The sequence below is a fragment of the Cibotium barometz genome, chromosome 53 (assembly GCF_041138505.1).
Source record: "Cibotium barometz isolate CiBa-2024 chromosome 53, ASM4113850v1, whole genome shotgun sequence".
Classification (NCBI taxonomy): domain Eukaryota; kingdom Viridiplantae; phylum Streptophyta; class Polypodiopsida; order Cyatheales; family Cibotiaceae; genus Cibotium; species Cibotium barometz.
The window spans coordinates 2706918-2729398 of record NC_141098.1 but is presented as its reverse complement, the minus strand read 5'-3'; the positions used below and the strand labels follow the sequence as shown (position 1 = coordinate 2729398).

The following is a 22481-nucleotide window of genomic DNA, read 5'->3' as shown; positions in this document are numbered from 1 at the left end:
GTAAGATTTAAATAAAAAAGATTTGGATTGTTCGGAGAGCCCCCCGTGATGGATACCACGCGAATATGACTATAGCCGTGCAGCTCCGGGGAGAGCCCCCTGCGACGATGGATACCCACCACACCCACGAGCTCTGGACATGAGCTGATTGCAAAGCTGGAGCAGTGGATTGATGTGGCCTTGGGCCGGATAAGGAATGGCGACCTATAATTACTAATTAAGGTCCAATTATAATGTTGTTTGATAAAGTTAAGGGCATGATTAATTCAGACAAAGTGTATACAAGATAAAGGGTGAGTGTAGAATGATTTGTTTTGTTTTAAATAAAAGATTTATTTATATATAATATACATATTCCTATTTTAGAAGATGAAGGGAGAGTGTAGAATGATTTGTTTATGTATATGTAAATATATATGTAAATGTATATGTATCTCTCTCTCTCTCTCTCTCTCTCTATATATATATATATATATATATATATATATATATATATATATAGAGAGAGAGAGAGAGAGAGAGAGAGAGAGAGAGTGTGAAATGATTTTGGATTTTTAAAATAAAAAATGATTTATTTTGTTATATATACATATATATATACATATGTGTGTGTGTGTGTGTGTGTGTGTGTGTGTGAATACCAATAAAACTAAAACTAAAAATTGAAGGGCATATATATATATATGAAATTGTAAGCTCCTTTTGTTTAACGCACATGATATTTTACATATTCCTCAGACTTATTTTCATCCATCTTTTTAAATTAGTTTCTTAAAAGTTCTAAAAGTGTATTTTGTAAAATGATTTTAGACTTTTTAAATAAAAAAATAATTTGTTTTATTTTATATATATATATATATATATAGAGAGAGAGAGAGAGAGAGAGGGAGAGAAAGTGTAGAATAATTTGGGTTTTTTAATAAAAAATGATTGAGAAAAAGTGGTTGCATTTTGGCTAGTCTTCAGATTTTTAAAGTCCTTTTTTGCATCTTCATATGCTACATTACTATGATATTTTTGTTTTCTCTATAAATCTAAGAGACATGGATGTTATTTTGAGATATGTATATATGAAGTCACTTGAAATAATGTATTGTGTTTACTTAAAACATTTAAAACATGACCTAAATTGGAGAAACTGAGCCTATTTTTTTACGGAACTCTACCTGCCGCAGCAACTGGGTCCAATACTTGTTTATTTAATTAAAAGAAGGCACTAGATCTTCTCCTTCAGTTCAGAGAGCATCGTACCATGGCGGCATCAGATCTTCTCCTTCGGTTCAGAGAGCATCGTACCATGGACGGCCATGATCAGGTCCAGGCTTTTTCCCAATTCAGAAGCAGCAGGAGAGACTCCGCGAAGCTCGTTTGCGCACGCCATGGACAAGTAACCTCATTCTCTTCTTCTGTAGCCCTAGAATCAGTAAGGTCTTTCTGTGGTTTGCGCCGGTTTTCTGTTCTAGATGTCAAAGGGAAAAACAACAAGGGTTTTCGCGCTTCCGTGGCGTCTACTGTCTTGGCTGCCCATAGCAAAGGGAGCCACTGTGGCCATGTTCGAACGTTTCACAGAGAAGGCCAGGTCATCATGCTGGCCCAAGAGGAAGCCCGGCGCTCAGGGCACAACTTCGTCGGCACAGAACAAATCCTCTTGGGTCTCATTAGTGAAGGCACAGGAATTGCAGCCAAGGTGCTCAAATCCATGGGTGTCAACCTCAAAGAAGCCCGCGTGGAGGTTGAGAAGATCATCGGGCGTGGTAGTGGTTTTGTCGCAGTCGAAATCCCCTTCACACCCCGTGCCAAGCGGGTCTTGGAGCTTTCTCTTGAAGAGGCCAAGCAGCTAGGTCACAACTACATCGGCTCAGAGCACTTGCTGCTAGGTCTTCTCAGAGAAGGGGAGGGAGTTGCTGCCCGTTTACTTGAAAACCTTGGGGCAGACCCTAGCAACATCAGAACTCAGGTTATCCGTATGGTGGGTGAAAGCACTGAGGCGGGTAGGCTGTGGTAGCAGCAATGCCAAAATGCCTACCCTGGAAGAATATGGCACCAATCTGACAAAGCTTGCAGACGATGGAAAGCTTGACCCTGTTGTAGGCAGGCAGCCTCAGATTGTGAGCGGGCCACACAGATTTTGGGCCGGCGGACTAAAAACAATTCATGCCTCATTGGAGAGCCTGGTGTTGGAAAAACTGCAATTGCTGAGGGTCTTGCGCAACGTATCGCCAGCGGTGATGTCCCAGAAACTATAGAAGGCAAGAAGGTCATCACTCTTGACATGGGACTCCTTGTCGCAGGAACCAAGTACAGGGGTGAATTTGAGGAGAGGCTAAAGAATCTTAAAAACCCAAATCGGCCCATTGCTAGTTTCATTTTCTCTGGTCCAACTGGTGTTGGGAAGTCTGAGCTTGCCAAGGCCTTGGCAGCTTACTACGTTGGCTCAGAGGAAGCTATGGTGAGACTGGACATGAGTGAATTCATAGAAAGGCATACTGTCTCCAAACTTATTGGATCACCACCTGGTTATGTTGGTTACAGCGAAGGAGGTCAGCTAACTGAAGCTGTACGGCGACACCCTTACACAGTTGTTCTCTTTGATGAGATAGAAAAAGCACATCCAGATGTGTTCAACATGATGCTTCAGATATTGGAGGATGGCAGGCTTACAGATAGCAAGGGGAGAACCGTAGACTTCAAGAACACTCTGCTGATAATGACCTCCAATGTTGGGAGCAGTGTGATCGAGAAGGGTGGAGGGGCTTTCAACTGGATTATGGTGAAAAGGATAGCAGCTACAATAGGCTTAAGAGTCTTGTAAATGAGGAGCTCAAGCAATATTTCAAACCCGAGTTCTTGAATCGGCTTGATGAGATCATTGTGTTCAGGCAACTGACCAAGTTGGAAGTGAAGGAGATAGCCAACATTATGCTGAAAGAAGTCTTTGAACGATTGAAGAAGAAGGAAATTGATGTTCAGGTAACCGAACGATTTAGGGACAGAGTGGTAGATGAAGGATATAGCCTGAGCTATGGTGCCTGGCCCTTGCGGAGGGCCATCATGTGCCTTCTGGAGGACAGTTTGGCTGAGTGAATGCTTGCAGGTGAGATCAAAGAGGGTGATTCGGCAATCATTGACGTGGACACAGAAGGAAACGTGACAATATTGAATGGAACTACTGGGACTGCTTCAAGTGCAGCTATTCGAGCCCCGGCTGGTATTGCTTAAAAACAGTTACTAATCCCGAAGTTTGTGTGGGGAAGTGTACAAGTAGTCATAGTAGTTGATATCAACTCCGGCAAGTGATTATCATTGATATTCAATTTAGTTTAGTTTGCCTGCAGTGGGTTGTTAGGGATTTAACCTTTGTGTGTATGCAAAGCATCCATTACCACTTGCAGTGTAGATTCTGAATTAGCATAATGTCGTTTATGTCAAGTGGCATGTTGTAGGTTTGTATCCAAGTTCAGAGGGCCATGCATGCCACAGCTTTCTGTCTTCATGGCACAGGGAGAATCCCTATTTGTGCCTTTATCTTTGCCCCTTTGTCATGTGCTGCTGCTGAAAGCTCTCTCTCTCTCTCTCTCTCTCTCTGCTTGACTGAAATAGGGTGCTGAAAGTGAACAGCTGTTGATGGTGGTTGGGTTTGGTCTTTATGCTGGCATGTGGAGGGGTTTTCTAACAAGAGATGCTGTTGCATTGGCCACTTTTAAAGGGCAAGGGCATGGGTGAAGGAGACCCCACACACATTTGGCTGCCTTTTCCTTGGTGGTATTTGTAGATATGCACTTGCAATTGTGGTGCACGGTGTGTATGTAGGGGTTGAAATAAATGTAGGACCTTTGTGCTCGCAATTGTGGTGCACAGTGTGTATGTAGGGGTTGAAATAAATGTAGGTCCTTTGTGCTCACAAACGTGAGTTATTTTTTGTTATAGCTCAGAAAGGGAAGGAAACCAACTTAGCAGGACGTGGTGGTGAACAGTTCACCTTGGTATTGCTTAGCATGCCATGTTTTTTGACCAGAGAACTCACGATTTGTTCTGAATGGGGAATCAGAACAACCTAGTTATAAGAATAGCTGTGCGAACTCTTGAGAAGAGATAAGTGTGTCTTAGAAGATTATGTTGCAGCTATGAAGTAGGGTAAGGTAATCTGAAGCCTTCAGTAGCCTTGATGGTAGGTAGCGGCATGTAAAGTGATAGGTGATGTAGGGGTTCTTCATGCTGAGCCTCCAATGGTTGGGGAAGTAGTGTCAACCCTTCAAGATGAGGTAGCGGGAAGAAGCGATGCACATACTATGAGTGGTGGAAGGAGAGTTAGGATCCCATGGAATGATGAGCACATGTAGATGGAGGTCTGAGGAGGCATCTTGGCGCGATAAGGTAGTATGCCCAGATCTCACGGCATGATGCTTAGACATTAGGCTTCTTCGTGCGAATACGTCGGCTAGGGTGAGATGATGTTGATGTTAAATTGAAGTCAAAGTAGAGAATATGGAATATCATTGGAGGTACTTGCAAGGTCGAGGGTTCTCCAAGCGATGGATTGTGATGCCCATAGTGAAATATATAGGTGACGCACATGGACAATGGACGGAAGATGTGCCTATGTAGGTGCACTCCTCCAACACAAGGACTTCACTAACACAAGGACTTCTCCAACACAAGGACTTCTCTAACACAACTGCTTTCTTGGACTCTTTTTACTACTTTCTTTGACATTTACTTGGCAAACCTTTTCTCGGGGAGTTGAGATCAGTGGTTTGTTAGAGGCATGGCATGTGGATTTGTGCAAGGTTGTTTCCACAGCTGCACAAGGGAGCTAGGTGGCCTCTGTGGCTCGAGGGATTTGACAGTGTTGTCGAGCACTAGGGATAGAGGTAGGATGGGTTGAATGGGTGGTGTGGTCGAAGACAAGGCCACGGGTGATTTGGGGAAGGTCCAGGCGATGGGTCATACCATGGGCTAGGCTTGCATCCACCATGGTTTCCCGATCCATAAATGTTTCTGGATGGCTCGGAGATGAGGCTCAATGCAAGTTCATGAACAAACAATGCCTATGTGTGTAACACATGCAAAGCTCGTGGATGTTACAGGTGATGTGCATGGGCAATGGGCGGAAGGTGGGCCTGTGTAGACTCTAATACTTTGCTTTCTTCGATACTTTTTGGATTGCTTTCTTTGACACTTTTTGGATGTGCATGGGTAATGGGCAGAAGGTGGGCCCATGTAGAAGACTCTAACACTCTAACACCCAACTTTCTTTGACACTTTTGGATTTCTTTCTTCGGCTCTTATATATGGTTTGAGATAGGGAATTGATGGTTGATGTGTATTGAGGTTGGCCCCAATACGATGGGTGGGAATGAGATTGGGTCGTCCATGAGAATGGAAGAATTTAGGACACCCAATCTGGTAGGTACATGGGTAAACCGTGAACTATGGGTGACTTGCCGGACATATCCAAAGGGCTTCGTGAGCCTCTTTTTGAAATGTGGTGGCTACATGATCTAGTTGCTTGAAGCATGACGATGTGGCAAGTATTACAAAGCGTCTTTTGCATGGCTTAGAGGTCAAATTTTGGATTGTCGAATATTGACGACCTTGGGCATGTGGCACTGCTTTAACCTATGGGGCAGCTCTACCTCGCTTGATTAGCACATATGTAGGCAAGTTTTGTACCTGGGAGGCAGATGCAGAGTGCACTTGAGGGGGTCATCACTTTGTGTGGAGCTCTCCATTTGGATTCGTGGATCTGATGGCTCCATAGACCATGATTGAGATGCCCCTTTGATTGGGCAAGAAGGAGGATTCTGCAGTGACCTCTTCACGAATGCCCAATGTGCCATACATGGGTGGGAGGCTAGTGGTCCTTGTGAGTGTACAGATGGCGGAATTATGCCATGGATGGGAAGAGGGCTGGATGGAGCAATAACGAGACTTAATGAATGAAGACGAGGCAAGACAACTGGATCGAAGGCAAGACAGTCATGGATTGGGACTCGTTTTTTTACCATGGTGTGGCAATGGTTGATGTGGATGATGCAAGGGGGGTGGGTGGCCTAATGAGGTCCACATGTCCTAAGACAACACGTTCTGGCTAGCCCCAATGTTAACCAAGGTATGCCACATAGCTAGGTGGTCTTTTTGGGCAAACTCTAACACAAAGCGAGCCAGTTCTAGTGGTGATTTATCTTAAATAAATCGAGCATGAACAAGGATGTGATTTCGACACGGTTAAATTGTGAAAACCTTATCCAAAGATTCAAGGGGGACTCAAACTGTGGCACAAGTGGTGTCAGGAATTTCAATGCCGCCTAGACCGACTGAAGATTAAAGATAGTGGGATGCTCATGACGCTCAAACAATGGCCATGATTGTTCCTTTAGTTAAGTGATCCATTGTTCCTCACATCCGATCCTACAGCTCTACCTGGGTGGTCCTCACTCAGACCATGTTTCAGTCTCATAATGAAGCACAAGTCATGTACTTGATGTGGGAACTGGATAACTTAACCATGAATGAGGGTGATTCCAGGATTCCATCAGATCACCTTACCAAGGTAAATTTTTAGGGACTGCTATAGCCTTTGGGGCTTGCACCTCTAGCTCTTGGGATATTAGCTTCAAGGTCAAATCTTGTGCCTTTTGCTTCGTTGTTGCCTTGGATGGCTCCTTGTAACTACCCTTGACTTGGTCTAGAGCCTTGTGATAGCATTGTATGAATAAGTCTATGTTGTACACTTTTAAAAAACTGATGCTCCAGCCAATAGGGTGATTGTCACTGTGTTGGGACAATCCTTGAAAGCATGTTCAAATCCACACTTGTAACATATACCTCTATATGGAATGACATTAGGGTTTGGCATAGGATTTAATGTGATGGAGTTGGGGCACTAGGTGAAATGGTTCTATGGTGCAAGCCCTTACAATGGAAACACTATAAAGAGGTGGCATGTGTGCCATATTATTAAGGTCCCTCATTCTTTATTGCACCATGGCCTCAAATAGAGGTGTTAATGGTGGCTGGGGGTGCTCTAGTTATCCGTATATGAATCGTATTTTCTCATATTTGCTCATAACTTTCCGTTCTAGACTCTCAAAGTACATTGGCAAAGTCACTAGTACTATTGTACTAGTTCGGTTCCAGAAGAACTGATTGGGGTGGTAATATCAAAGGTGGGTGTGGGGTTGGTGGCAGTTTGTACATACCTTGCACTACAAGGTTCTGATAATTGGGTGCTGGATTATGGACCGGTTAAGAAACATTTAGCATGGGCAATAGGGCTAGTGCTGGCTACTTTGACACCACAAGGGCATAGGTTGTGGTGCAAGTTTGTGCCGGGTTTCCCTAGTACCAATAATAAGCTATCTCATGGTTCCTGTGGTGCTAGCAAAATGAGTCCAATATTATTGTTATCTAGGCCTTAGCATTGGACACTCTTACTTGTATGATTCTGGCGACAAATTATGTACCAAACCATATCTCTTCGTGGGAATAGATGTGAGTGTCCTCCTTGAGGTGCTGGTTGGGGCTAACCTTGAGGTTATCGTTGTTTGACACAATTTTTTGGTGGAGTAAAGTTGTTTTTTATTTTGTGACTTTGCTAGGCTCACGTGTCTAGTTTCACACCTAGCTCATGTCTTCATGTGCCTCAGCTCATGTATGTAGGCTTACATGTCTAGGCTCATGTGTCCGATTCATACCTTTAGGCTCATGTATGCAAGTTCACGTGTTTGGGCTCACGTCTCTTTGGCTCATGTAGCAGGTTCACATTTGAAGACTCGTGCCTTTTTTGCATGAACTCTACATACATCCCATGGTATGAAATAGACCTATCTGGGGCACATAAGTCTATGGTCTATGACAAGGTTGGTGTGTGCACCTATTATTGGAAAAGCACTAGGAGGTTTATGTGGTGCAACCACTCGGGTTTGAGATACCCGATTTAGAAAACAAAGTGTGTAGAATCCAAAAGGCATTCTATGGGTTGAATTAAGCCCCTCTTGTTAAAACCCTAAAGATCTCTCTAGTTAATAACCATGCATAAACATGCATGAACCAAGTATATACTCATCCACCCATCCATCCTCGAGCCCAAGGGTGCACACATAAATACAATGAAGTATCACATATCTTACCTTAGTGTCCCATACCACCAAGAGATATGACTTCACTCCAGTAGCACGTAGCTCTAGCATGAAATGGCAAGAGAGTAGACACAATGCTCTACACGAGAACCTCCTTGAGAGTGCCCCATCTCCCTATTATATAGGAGGGCCCTCAAGTGACTTTACTCTCCATTTCCATGTGTGACCCTTGGTTGCATGACCCTAACCTCAACCCAAGGTTAGACCTAACCCTTGTCCCACTAGAGCATGTTCCCATGCTCCCATGTTCACATGCCTAGGGTGGGTTAGCCTCCTACTATATGCACATAACGTACTTCCCCTCTCTCAAAACATTGCACTCTTGTACTGAAAAGAAGGAAAATTGCACTGAACATTCTCAACTGACTCCCAAGTCGAATCCTCAATTTCCTTGTCTTTCCACTTAATTTTAACCTCAAGGATTAGGCGACTACGAAGTTTCCTTTCCCTGAATTCAAATATCTTTTCAGGTTCATGTGGAACATAAGACAAATATTTGACTTCAACGAGTTCTTGACGAGTAACTGTGTTATCCTCACCTGCCAGCTTCTGTTTCAGTCTACTGACATGAAAGACTAGATGAACTCTGACATGTGGAGGTAGTTTTAATTCATACGCAACTGTGCAATCCAACGTATAACTCGAAATGGACCACAATATCTAGGAGATAATTTTGAGCACTTTCCTGTTGACAAAGTCTCAGAATCTTTAGGAACTTTCAAATAAACCAACGCTCCTGGCTCAAAAGACCAAGGTGAGCATCTCCTATTAGCATAAAACTGTGCTCTATCCTGAGCACTCTTGATAGAATCCTAAGCTTGGGTCAGCATTTCCTACACATCTCACAACAAGAAATCCCTCGATGCATCAAGCTTAATATCCTTAGGACAACAGACATCAACAAGTGCCCTAGATTGATACCCATACATAATCATGAACGGACTCTAACCAATAGTAGCCGAATGCTTAGAATTGTTATAGGCAAATTCCATCACTGGAAGATATTTTTCCCAACTCGATGGTTTTTCATAGATATATGGACGAAGCATATCCTCTACAATCTAATTCACATGCTTTGTTTGCCCAGACTGCGGGTGATAAGAGGAACTCATACTCTCAAAGTAGTTTCCCATTTCATGAAAACTTTCTGCCAAAAATGAGCCGTGAACTTAGAGTCCGATCGCTCTCACAATATCAGAAGGTAGAGCATACAGTCTAAATATTTGCTCGATAAATTGGTAAGCCAATTCCGACACCTTAACTGTTATCTTTGTGGGTAAAAACCTAGCCATCTTTGTCAATCTATCCACGACTACCCAAATGGCATCGTGACCCCTATTGGTATGTGGAAGTCCCATAATGAAATCCATGGAAATACTTTCTCACTTTCGAGAATGGAATATCCAAAGGATGTAATAATCTAGTAGATTTAAGGCGCTCTGTCTTATTAATCTGACATTGATGACATTTGACCACATAATTCTGAACAAAATCTTTCATTTTTAAAAAGTCCTTCTAAAAAGTCCTTCTAACTAAAGCCAAGGTGTGCTGTATGCTCGGATGTCATGTCGATGGTGCATCATGACACTCAAATAGGATCCTCGGTTTAATTTTCGGCACATTCGGTATGCAAACCTTTTCATTTTGAAATAAAATACCATTCTGAATAAAAAATTGATTGTCTTTTCCTTGATTCAACAAGTTTTGATCTACCTCAAAGTTGGACCCTGATTTTGCCAAATTCTAATATTTTTCAAAGAAAATATATGTACTGCATTTTTCCCTGAGTGCATCATACAAGTTAGAAGTAATTTCCGTGAAGTTAAGTTCATTAACTTCACCAATTTGACTCAACGCATCAGCAATGCTATTCAAGCTACCTTTTCTATATTTAATCATGAAATCAAAGTCTTGCATCAATTCAGCTCATCTAGCCTTTCTACCTTTCAAGTCCGGTTGATCATGAATGAACTATAAAGCCTGATGATCTGTCAAGACCATAAACTGAGACCCGTAAAGATATTATCTCCATGCCTTTAAATCATAAATAATTGCATACAACTCTTTCTCCTGAACTAGGTACCTAGTCTGTGCATCGTTGAGTTTCTTACTCTCGAAGGCCACAGGCTTCCCATCTTGGAACAAACTTGCGCCTACCGCAAAATCGCTAGCATCAGTCTCCACAATGTAAGGCCTACTAGGCTCTGGTAAGGCTAACATAGGAGCATCTCAAACTTTATATTTCAAAGTATCGAAAGTTTCCTCTAGCTTCTCATTCCACTCAATTGGAGAATTAGACTTCTTATTTTTACCCTTAAGAAGGTTGGTAAAAGGCACTGTCAAGTTCAAATAATCCTTGATAGATTTTCAAAGAAATACCACGAAACCTAAGAAAGATCTTAACTTCTTGACCGTACGCGGAACTGGCCATTCCAAAACCTTTTGGATGCGATCCAAATCTATACTTAAGCCATCTCGAGAGATCTTATAACCCAAGTATAACAATTCCTTTTTAAAGAAATCACACTTAGATAATTTACAATATAGTTTCTCCTTCCTAAGCCTTCCTAGAACCTCTTTAAAATGATTCTCATGCTCAGCTAAAGCTTTACTATATATCAAAATATCATCTAAGAAAACCACCACGCGTTTTCCTAACAGATCCCGAAATATATCATTCATCATCTGTTGGAAAGTTGCTGGTGCATTAGTGAGACCAAAGGGTAACACTAAAATTCATAATGGCTATAACGTGTCCTAAAAGCAGTTTTAGGAACATCTTCCTCTCCAATATGGATCTAATGATAACCGGTTTGCAAATCAAGCTTTGTGAAATACTTAGCTCCTTGCAACCTATCAATAAGATTGTCTGATCTAGGCAGTGGGTATGTATTTTTAATTGTAACTTTGTTAAGACGTTTGTAATCAATACATATCCACCAGGTACCTTGATCTTTTTTCTTAACCAGGAGAACTGCTGCACCCCAAGGAGACTTACTTGGCCTATATGGCCCATCCTCAAGTATTCATCTAGTTGCTTTACTACCTTGTCTTCCTCAGTCTGGCTAAGCCTATATGGAGGAATACTAACAGGTTCTGCACCCGGCACTAGCTCAATTTTATGGTCCACCTCTCGTTTAGGAGGCAATACAAGAGGTAACTCATCAGGAAATATATCCTGAAATTCGCTCTTAATGGAATTTAACACTTTACTTTCCCAAACATCCATAGAAATAGTGTTTACATCAAAATGAACACATGAAGACACTGGATCCATAACCAATTGGAAAAGTTCATAGTTAAAAAGATTTTCCATTAACTCAAGCTCATTAATAAAAGTCTCCTTGGGTATAAAAATGTTTCCCTTTAAGAGTAACAAGGTTTCCATTGTGATGGAAGGACATCAAATGTTTAACCCAATCAACAGAAAAATCCTTTTTTTTTAATCAAACCATTCCATCCCTAGAATAATATCTACATGACCCAAGCTCATGACATGAAAATCAAGTCTATCCGAGTACAACTGGATGTCTAACGGTAGTTTTGACACCTTCTTGTCCCAGAATTGGACTTGTCCTCCAGTCATCCTAACCTTGTACATGTGATCATTCTATGTGGTTTCTAGTTTCATCCTCTATACCACAATGTTGTCAATAAAATTGTGAGTACTACCAGGATCCATTTATTGATGTCCATTTGATCCATAAACACGAAATAATTCGTTCAGACCAAAAATGTCTTTACTAAAAGTACAATCTGAACATTGGCTTCCTTCAAGATGTGTAATATTGACTATAGAAAATTTACAGGTTGAAGTTCTGTAATGTGTAAAGATTTCTTTGGTATGAACTTTCTTCAATGTTGCCTTTTGTCCAGGCACTGAAGGTGCTGTAGCTCCATTCAAAGGATAAAATTTCTTCGTGTGTCCTTTTTCCTTGCATTTGAAACATGTGATATTATCCTTGCTCACAAATTTCTGCTTCTTGCTGGCGTTGTCTGAATGTTTTGGTTTTGGTGTGAAAACCACCTTTCTTTTTTGTCCACTATTTGAAAAAGTGAATGTGGATTTCTTTTCATTAGACGATGGTTTTAAAGTGTTGGCGCCAACCATAGTCTTATGAAAAACCTAAGCTGCCCTGAATAGCATCCTCAACCGTTTTGACCTTGCATTTCTTTACCTCGTTACTGATAGTCACGAGCTAGACCATTGATGAAAATCCCACACAAGGTATGATCATTAGACTTGGCTTTGGCAGTCAATTGTCTAAATTTCTGCACATAATTATCAAAAGACTGATTTCCCATGCTATTTTTAACAAGCTTGGCAATCATTTCGAATTCATCCTCTGGTTGGACAAACTCCATTTTAATTATTAAAAAATTCCATGACGAGATGGAGTCACTAAAGATGCAGATTTTGACTTTGCAAAAAGCTCTTTTGATGGCACCTCCTGCTCCTACCAAAGTAATCGTTTGCACCAAAAGTGTACGGTGGTGAGACGAGATGGTAAATTTTTTAATTTTTGGTAATTTTTTGGTGACTCTCAAGGAAAAATATAGGTAACTTTGAGTGATCAATTGCGATAGTTGTACTTCCATTTAAGCTAAATGCTTTGAAAGTGAAATAGCAATGAATGAAGATAATGTTAAGCTACTAATACTTGGGATTAATCAACCTTTAATAAAGGATTAGTGAACTTAACTAAACCTTAATGAATTGAAAGGTGCAGTCCTAGATCTCCATGTGCATTGATCCATTGCAATTTTGGATGCTTCCAACGGATTTGCAGCATGCAGGAATGACTCCTTTTGAGCTGATTTGGTGCAGAGAGAAGGAATTTTGTATTTTTTCCAAATTTTATATGCCACCTTTCAGCGATTTTGCATAACTGCAGGTGAATCTTATCGATTCCTCCAAGTTTTGGCTATGCCCTAGAGTGCCAAAGGCCCTTGTATAAGATCATGGGAAATGGTGTAGTGTGTTGACAATGCCAAGCCTTCAACTAGCTATCTATTTTTAGCCAAGTGAAAAAAGAAGATAAGGTTGCTATTATCTGTGAGATTAACACTGATGATAATGTTAATACTTGGTAATGCTTAGTGTTGGAAGTGAAAATGAGCTGCCTTGGCTCTAATACCATGCTATTTAAAGAGATTATGAGTACATAAACACAGGAAGTGAGAACTATGGTGGTGGGTGGAAGATGGAAGTGAGAACTATGGTGGTGGGTGGAAGATGGAAGAAGATATACTTAGAGAATAGTATTAACATTTATGAAGATAATCAAGATATGAATTAAGGATAATCATATACTCAAATTTTTGCATTAAGAGAATGAGTTTGTTACATCCATTTGTAGCTCTCTCATAGAGCTGTCATTCACATGTTCCATGCACACTTGTGCCATCCATGTGTTCATAAATGCTCACATGCCTTGTGCACCCTTGCACCTTCCATGTGCCTACTTTTTGACCATTGACCACCTTTTACATATTCACATCCCCTAATAACCTCAGCTTGCATCCCTTATAATAGCAACATAGATTAAGCATAAACTATGGTGGGTTATACCACACCAAGAACTCCATGACTAGAGAGAGAGGGGGAGAGAGTAGCACACTCCAATAATAGTCTCTTGTATAGATTGTATGAACCATAAACTTCTAATATAGATAGCCTCAAGCCCAAATATTGATACATGTGTCCACCTATGTGCACTCATATCCATCCACACACTCAAGATAATATCTAGCACCTCTAGGGTGCGTTCACATACTCAAGCCCAAGATTCACTCAAACACACTTTACATTACACATTTCAACACCCCTCCTTAATATAAACTTGGGTGTGTGCATACAATTTCTCCAACCAGATTACCATTCAAGTTTCACCCCTGATAATTTGGAATTTCCAATCTCAACACTCCCCTCCTCAATGCAAATTAGAGTGTTCAACAAAAGAGTGTGTGTGTGTGTGTGTGTGTGTGTGTGTGTGTGTGTGTGTAGCCAACTTAAACACCGAGTCCGTTTTGAGCCCCACTTTGCTTTGGTGGAACCATTGAGTGCTTTTGGACATTCACGTGCCCAATAAAAGGAACCCACGTGCACCCAATTTGTGCACAACCTATGCACACCACTATACAACCATTTTGAGACTCTTGTCTCGGGCTGGACACCCCATGTCACAAGTCAATTGCTCTCACAGCATCTTGAACTTCATCAAGACCAACACATACATACAATTCCTCATTTTGATTTCTAGAAGGAAAGGAACTGAGGAAAATCTAACAAGAAAGTTGCTAAAAGAGAGTGAGGCTTACTAACTTATTGCCGGAATGCTTTATAGAAGAGGCAAGGATAATATTCTTAGATGATTTCCACCACCAAGGGAGGAAGAATACCTCATGATCATGGAACAAGCGCACCAGGGGTTAGCAGGTGGACATTATAGAAATCACAGCCATGAAAATACTCCACTTGGGGTACTGTTGTGGCCAACACTTTTTAAAGACTATGTGCTATTTGTAAAAGGTTGTGATGAATTCCAACGTTGTGCCAAGCTACAGAAGAAGGACATGATGCCACTGCATCCTATCAGAGTCAACTAGCCTTTTAAGAAAAGGGGCTTAGATTTCATTGGCCCTATTAGTCCTACTATACGTGGTACACAAGTACACTTTATCATTGTTGCCACAGATTATGTAACCAAATGGGTTGAAGCAAGAGCTTCATGAAAATCAGATGCCAAGGTTGGTGACTACTAAGTTTCTCTATCAGAACATCATTAACCACTTTGGATGACCATTTGAGCTAGTGAGTGATCAAGGTAAGCATTTCATCAACGATGTTATCAAAAAATCTCACTAGCACATTCATGATCGCACACCGTAAGTCAACGCCATATTACCCATAGGAAAATGGCCAAAAACAGAGCACCCAACAAGTCTCACTAGCACATTCATGATCGCACACCGTAAGTCAACACCGTAAGTCAACACCATATTACCCATAGGAAAATGGCCAAAAACAGAGCACCCAACAAGTTTCTTATTTCGATAATGACAAAGGATGTCGAGGCTCAATGCATCGACTAGGAGTCTAAGCTCATTGTCCCGCAACTTTATGGGCCTATTGCACATCATACAAAGTTGAAATTGGTTGCACGCCATTTAAGATGGTAGCCTTCAAGCAGTAATTCCTTGGGAGTTCATGATCCCTAGCTTAAGGGTAGCTATAAATGAAAAGCTTGATGGTAATGAATTGGCTAACTGGTTGTTTGTTTTAGAATAACTTATAGAGGAAAGACAAATTACAGTGGAAAACATGTTGATAGAAAAAGACCGAAGAAAGAAGTGGTTTGACCAAAATCTCAGGGATCAAGGTAGGAGATCTTGTACTTATCTATAAGGTCTGTAGTGAAAAGAAAAATCTCAAATATATTGGAAAGGGACCATTTAGGGTTTGTGAAGCTACTCCACAAGGTACTATGCGTATTGAGACTCTTGACGAAGTTGAAACTCTCAGTTTCTTTAATGGTAGTAAGTTTAAAACATACTACGGACCTCTTACCAAAGAATCCTTACATGCTTCTCATGAAAAACAAGTTGCCATGTTAGAAGAAAAACCTTGATACGAGTCCAGAAATGAATTCAAGATAGTAGGCACCAATAAACTATCAGGATATACTTCATCAACACTAGCCAAATGCTCCTTAAAATCTTTGATTTTTATAAGGAACTGTCCATGGAGTCTCTCTCATCCATATGCTCTGACTCTAATTGCTTGCGTACATAGGCAACACATGCTTCATTACGTACTTGGTGCAATGACACAAGTACATACTACCAAAGAGACGACATTGTTTATGTCAGCACACAGGATCAGGTCGCTAACATCTTCACCAAAGCATTGGGTACAGAGAAGCTCCGCAGATTCAGGGCTTCGCTTGGTGTACATGAGATGGAGTTGAGCTCGAGGGGGAGTGTTGAGATATCGAGCTCGTCTAGTGAGGTGGTGGACACTGATAACCCCCCGCCTGGAGGATAGGCCCCACACTTACACCACTAGCATGGTTGGTGAGATCATGGGTGATATGCGGCTAGTGGGATGACAGGCTGTGTGACAGCCATTCTAGAGACTGGCATAGCTATAGCGCCAGCTCATTTAGTTGGGTTCACACTATATAGAGAACCCTAGTATGTATTTGGTTGAGTACATTTTCATATTGTGTGTACTCTTATCTTTGTATATGGTTTGTTGAGTGTTGTGTGAAGAAGAAGAATATTTTCAGCCTCTCACCTGGTATGTTCTCTTTTAGGGTTTTGTGAGTGTGTGTGTGCTTGCAAGAGCTCAAGCTCTCTTCCCCCCCTGCATCTTTTCATGTTTGACCTCATGGTGCCACCATAACCCCTAGTGCCCCATTCATGTAGACTCAATTCACACGACCATGATAGCCATGAAAACCCTTGTTTGCCAAGTAGTGAAGTTTATCTTTTGTCAATTGTGTAGCATGCTCAATCACCAATACAACCCACTTAACATCCTCCGACTATATCATATAGTCTACTCTTACCTTTACTAAGCCCTTGCCACACTAATAACAAATCCACCATTCATACCATCCATGTGGCTTTACCCGCCGCCCCCGCCCACAGGACATCTCCACAACTGAGTTTTTCCAAAGAAATATATATTAAGTTTATGGCAATCAAAAGGAGGTACCAAAGAACCAATGGATAAGAAAAAAGTGATTGGTCTTCAATATTAATGAAGGCCAACTTCCATTGGCAAAAACTTGACCTTTGTAGCATGGTTAGATTCTTCCATAGCCAAAGAGTTGTCACCTCCAAAGACATGCCAGATACAGGGTTTTGGAAGCCCTTTGCTAGTAGCTACTTCCATTTCCAAAGAGTGGTCACCTTCGAAGAAATGCTAGATTTATATAGGTTCTTGGAAGCCCTTTGAGATCATGTGCTGATTTGAGTGATGGATTTTCCGTTGCAAGCCATTTGTCATGTCTTTCTATGAGACCGGTGGCATACAGGTTGGTAAGTCTCACCCCACACCGAGCTCAACCTACTTCTTGTCCTATCTTTATGGGCTCACTTTTGGTACAAAATCCTTGTCCAGGGGTACTAAAAGAAGAAGAAGAAGAAGAAGAAGAGAGTTGAAGAAAGCAGAATGCAAAGTGTCAAAGCAGTAGAGTGTTGGAGTTTTCACTAGACGAAGCTTCTACATGAGCCCACCTTTTTGCCCAATACCCATGCATGTCACCCAAGATATCCATGGGCTCTGTATGTTATAGACACAAACCGTAGTATTGTTTCACAAACCTACGTTGATCATCACTAGGTACATTTTTGTGGCTAAGGGGACCATGGCGAGTGTAAGCTGATTGGCACAACCCATCACATGGACTTCCCCAAATCATTAGGATCGGTGATTCACATTGCCTCTATCCAATCAAGCCAAAGAGGCTACCCAGCTCCTTACAGTTATGGGCACAACCATACTTGTTCCACTACCATACCTAAAATACTCTAATGAAGTTAACTCCCAAAGAAAAGGGATGTTAACTAATGGTCAAGGAAAGCATCAAAGGGAGTTGAAGAAAACAGTGCAGTTGGAGTTGAGTTGGAGAAGTCTTTGTTTGGAGAAGCTCCCACACAAGGGCATACCTTTCACCCATTTTGCATGCACATCCCTTGCATGTTCCACTACGTGTATCACAACTTTTTCACTCCTCACATCTCATAGCACATAGAAATGCATGCACTTGTAACTACTCTCGTCAACAATAACCCTCCAGGCACATCTCTGGTTGGGGAGACCATGGTAGTAGGTGCAAGCTTGGTCCATGGTATGACCCATTGCCTAGAGAACCCCTCGACCTTGCATGTACCTCCAAAGCACTTAAATGCATATGACCTTTGCATTTGACACCAACACAACCTCACCCTAGATGACATATTCACATAAAGAAGCCTTATCTCATAGCATCAGATTGTGAGATCAAGACATACTATCATGTCATGCCAAGAAGTTTTTGACCATCTATCTGTGCAAATCATTCCATGGTGGTCTTGGTACTCATTCTGCCACTCATAGAGTGTAGACCGCGTCTCCTTGCTACCTCATCTTGAAGGCTCCACACCACTTCCACGACCATTGGAGCTAACGGTCTGGCATGAAGAACCTCTACATTGCCTACCACCTTCATAAGCTACTTGCCTCCATCAAGGTTTCCCAAAGCTACCCTGCCCTACATTTGGCTACGGTGGTAGAACAGTTCCAAGCTAACCATTAACCTTGGCCCTGCCAACTCCATGTGGCATATCCTAGACCATGCATACCATCCATTTCTTTATGAAACAGCTTCACTAATGACTTAGGTGATGTGATCATGCCATTATGAAGGGGGGCATGTTAACCACTCCATTAGTTAACATGGTTTCACTCGCCCGCGATCTACCATAAGGCAAGGTGCTTTGTCATCTTTACCATGCAAAAATGTTGAAATATGCAAGTGAATGGGTGTGTGCGGGAATAAGCCCTTAGCAAGAGATTGTAAAAGGGAGTCTGTAATGAAGTGGGTAGCAATGAAAAGGTGAGAAGAATCTACTGATGAGAGAATCAAGGATAGCATGAGTGAATATAGGGGTGTGGAAAGATTGTAGGAAAAGGTGTCCCCAGATGTAGGGGAGGTGGCACAAATCAAGGAGAAATCAGTGGGATTAGATGCTTGGCATCTTGTGGATGTAAAACCTATAAATTGAGGCATTGGCCTAATGAAAAATAGTTGGTTTTTGAGTATCCATGCCTACATTAAGCTATTAGATTAATTTTGCACTAATCTCATCTTAATCACCTCCTAATTATATGCTAATCTCATCTTAATCACCTCCTAATTACATGTTAATCTCATCTTAATCACCTCCTAATTACATGCTAATCATGTTGATCCTTGCATTTGATCCACCATAGCTCATCACATTGCTGCAAATCAACTTGGTAGCCTAGGACTCATCTAATTTTTAAGCATAATTATCTTATTAATCATGATTAGGAGTTAATCTCCTCTTTTTTTAAGTTCGTTTTAACTAACCTCTGCACCCTTAGCTGGTGGAGGGGCTTGATCTCCCTCCAGATATCAAATTGGATCAAAAGCTTTTAGCCACACCTAGCTAGACTCCCCACACTTCAACCCATCGCATTAGTACGTCGAATCACCATCAGGAGAGCTGTAGAATTTTGCGATTTCGTCTCGACGCCCTTTTTCTAGAGAAAACCCTAGATCTACACTTACACAAGGTGAATCAAGCTAATTCCTCCTAGCCCCCTGGGGGTTTTCAAGCATGCTCTACAAGCTAGGGAAGAAGATGGTTTTCGATTTCATCAAGCCTACAGTGAGATCCAGCACTGTGCACAGTCAAGAAAGTGCCTCTGTTAATCACTTGATTGATTCTTCATTAAAGCTTCAATCTTGATGTTTGTGGGCTCAAAACATATCTAGACACATTTATCTACCTCAATATTGAAGCATTTTGAGATTAGATTTGTGCAAGTGAATCAATTGAAGGCTCCAAGTGGGGACAACCTTCTGCACAAGAAACAATGAATTATCTTGGCAATTGTCTTAATTAATTCACCTAATCAAGGTGTTAATTAGGCATTGGTGGATCTAATCCAACATTGGGAAGGTGATACACAAGTATATGTGTTCAAATTGAATTTTTCATCACAATTACTACCCCAATTAATCCCTCCAAATCAGTGTATTCTCCGCACACAAACTATGCTAGTACACCTAGTTTTCTGAGCATCATTAGTGGTCAAAACTTGTTGTAATCATCAAATTGGAGTTGTAAAAGGGTAGACACTGCCCTTGAATCTTGAATTGGATCAAGAGGTAAGACCCCCTTCACATCATCACCATGAGCAGTGCACAAGAAATAGCTAAGTTCAACAGGAAGCAGTTCCATACATGGCAAACAAAGACCATGTATTTGCTCATGAGGAAGAATATGTAGGGGCTAATTGAGGGAAGAGATGAATGTCCAGTGGAGAGTGGGGAGAATGAGTAAAAGAATAGAAATGAGAAAGCATTAGGGCTCACTGCACTTAGCTTAAATGATGAAATCATTCATCACATTGCAGGGATACAACAAGCTAAAGATGCATGGGAGGAACTTAGCAAATTATTTGGCACTCAACAAGCAAAGAATTCAAAGATAAATATGCTAATGCAATTCTACAAACTTAACATGAAGGAAAGTGAACCTTTAACCACACACTTGAACAAATACAAAAGCATTAAGCAACAACTGGCAGCCATTGGGAAGAAAGTAGAAGATGACGAGGCACTATTAGTGCTTGTAAAGAGTGTGGACAAGGGAGAGTATGAGAACATTGTGGCAACCTTAAAGTGAAGGAAAGTGAAACTTTAACCACACACTTGAACAAATACAAAAGCATTAAGCAACAACTGGCAGCCATTGGGAAGAAAGTAGAAGATGACGAGGCACTATTAGTGCTTGTAAAGAGTGTGGACAAGGGAGAGTATGAGAACATTGTGGCAACCTTAAAGAATGTACCAGATTTGAAGCTGCATGAGATAGAAGGAGCTCTACAAGAGCAAGAGAACAAGGTCAAAGAGAAGAAAGGATTGGAACCAATAACGGTGAGGAGAAAGCATTCTACACTCGAGGAGGCTTGCATGAGGACGAGGACGAGAAAGAGGTAGGGGAGGAGGAAGGACCTTCACTTGCCACAGTTGTGGGAATCTAGGACACATGGCTAGAGACTGCTACAACAAACCAAATGAAGAAGGATCGACATCAACAAACTTTACGGAGACTCCTAAGAAAGGTAGAGGTGTCAAGACATCTTTTATGAGAGAGAAAGAGAGAGAAACCCCACAACCTAATGTAACTTGCCCCAATAGAGTAAAACCACCTCTGAGCCACCGATGATGTAGGCCATGTGGTAGATGTATGTGTGAGCACTTTAGTCAAGGTCACGGGCACTTGTAGTAGTAGCCTTGGACACATAGAGAGAGAGAGAGTGTCAAGGACTATGAGTTCGGGACTTGAGGCACTGGTCGCCGCAGGCTACCAAGTAAGAGGGAAACTTGGTATAGGGTCTAGGTGTGCTAGAATTGTTCACTTGAGGGGAGGTGTTGAAATATGCAAGTGAATGGGTATGTGCGGGAACAAACCCTTAGCAAGAGACTATAAAAGGGAGTTTGTAATTAAGTGGGTAGCAATGAAAATGTGAGAAGAATCTACTGATGAGAGAATCAAGGGTAGCATGAGTGAATATAGGGGTGTGGAAAGATTCTAAGAAAAGGTACCCCTAGATGTAGGGGAGGTGGCACAAATCAAAGAGAAATCAGTGGGATTAGATGCTTGGCATCTTGTGGATGTAAAACCTATAAATTGAGGCATTAGCCTAATGAGAAATTTTTGGTTTTTGAGTATCCATGCCTACATTAAGCTATTAGATTACTTGTGCACTAATCTCATCTTAATCACCTCCTAATTACATGCTAATCATGTTGATCCTTGCATTTGATCCACCATAGCTCATCACATTGCTGCAAATCAAATAAAAAGACACACAACTTTTGTAAGATAGCACTAGAACATATAAAGTAGCCTTGCCATGAGCTTAGAATCAAATAGAGGGAAAGTCTATGTAGTATACGTACTTGGTATACGTACTTGCTAAAGACTAGTAATAGAGGGTAAACCATTTTTAAGTTTGGCCAGCCTAGTATGAAAACTAGTCACTTGTGTATGTCATTTTTGAGACAGTAACAGAGAATCATTTTGTTACAATATTTTACTTGTGAGCTCTCCTTCTCGAGCTAGTGTAAAAACTAGGCCAAAAGAAGGATATCTCACAAGTAAACTATTACAAGGGAATATGTGAAAACTAGTCACTTGTATATAAGTCATTTTTTGACAATAAGAAATAGAGAATCATTCCCTTGTATTAGTTTACTTGTGGGCTCTCCTACCTATCCTTCTTCCCTCCTCTTGCTTGCTTGTATTCTTCTAAATCTTGATTGCTTGTGTGGGCTTTCCTTCTTCCCTCCTCTTGCTTGCTTGTATTCTTTTGAATCTTGATTGCTTATATGCTTTTGAATCTTGCTTGCTTGATGGATGTTGTTAAAAGCACATTGGCCTAATGTTACTCCAAATGGGTAGTAAACCTTCGAGGCACTCGATAAACCGAGAGACTCCGAAAATCGAGAAAAAATTGTTGGGATTTCACTTCATAGAGCTAGCAAGACTATTATTCAACCTTATAAATATTGAGATTCTTTATCCACTTCA

The 22481-nt window shown here is 41.2% G+C and overlaps 1 pseudogene; it reads left to right on the top strand.

The window, feature by feature from the left end:
* The first annotated feature begins 1324 nt into the window (after window positions 1-1324).
* On the top strand, window positions 1325-3334 carry LOC147608181 (ATP-dependent Clp protease ATP-binding subunit ClpA homolog CD4B, chloroplastic pseudogene; annotated as a pseudogene).
* The last annotated feature ends 19147 nt before the right edge of the window (window positions 3335-22481 follow it).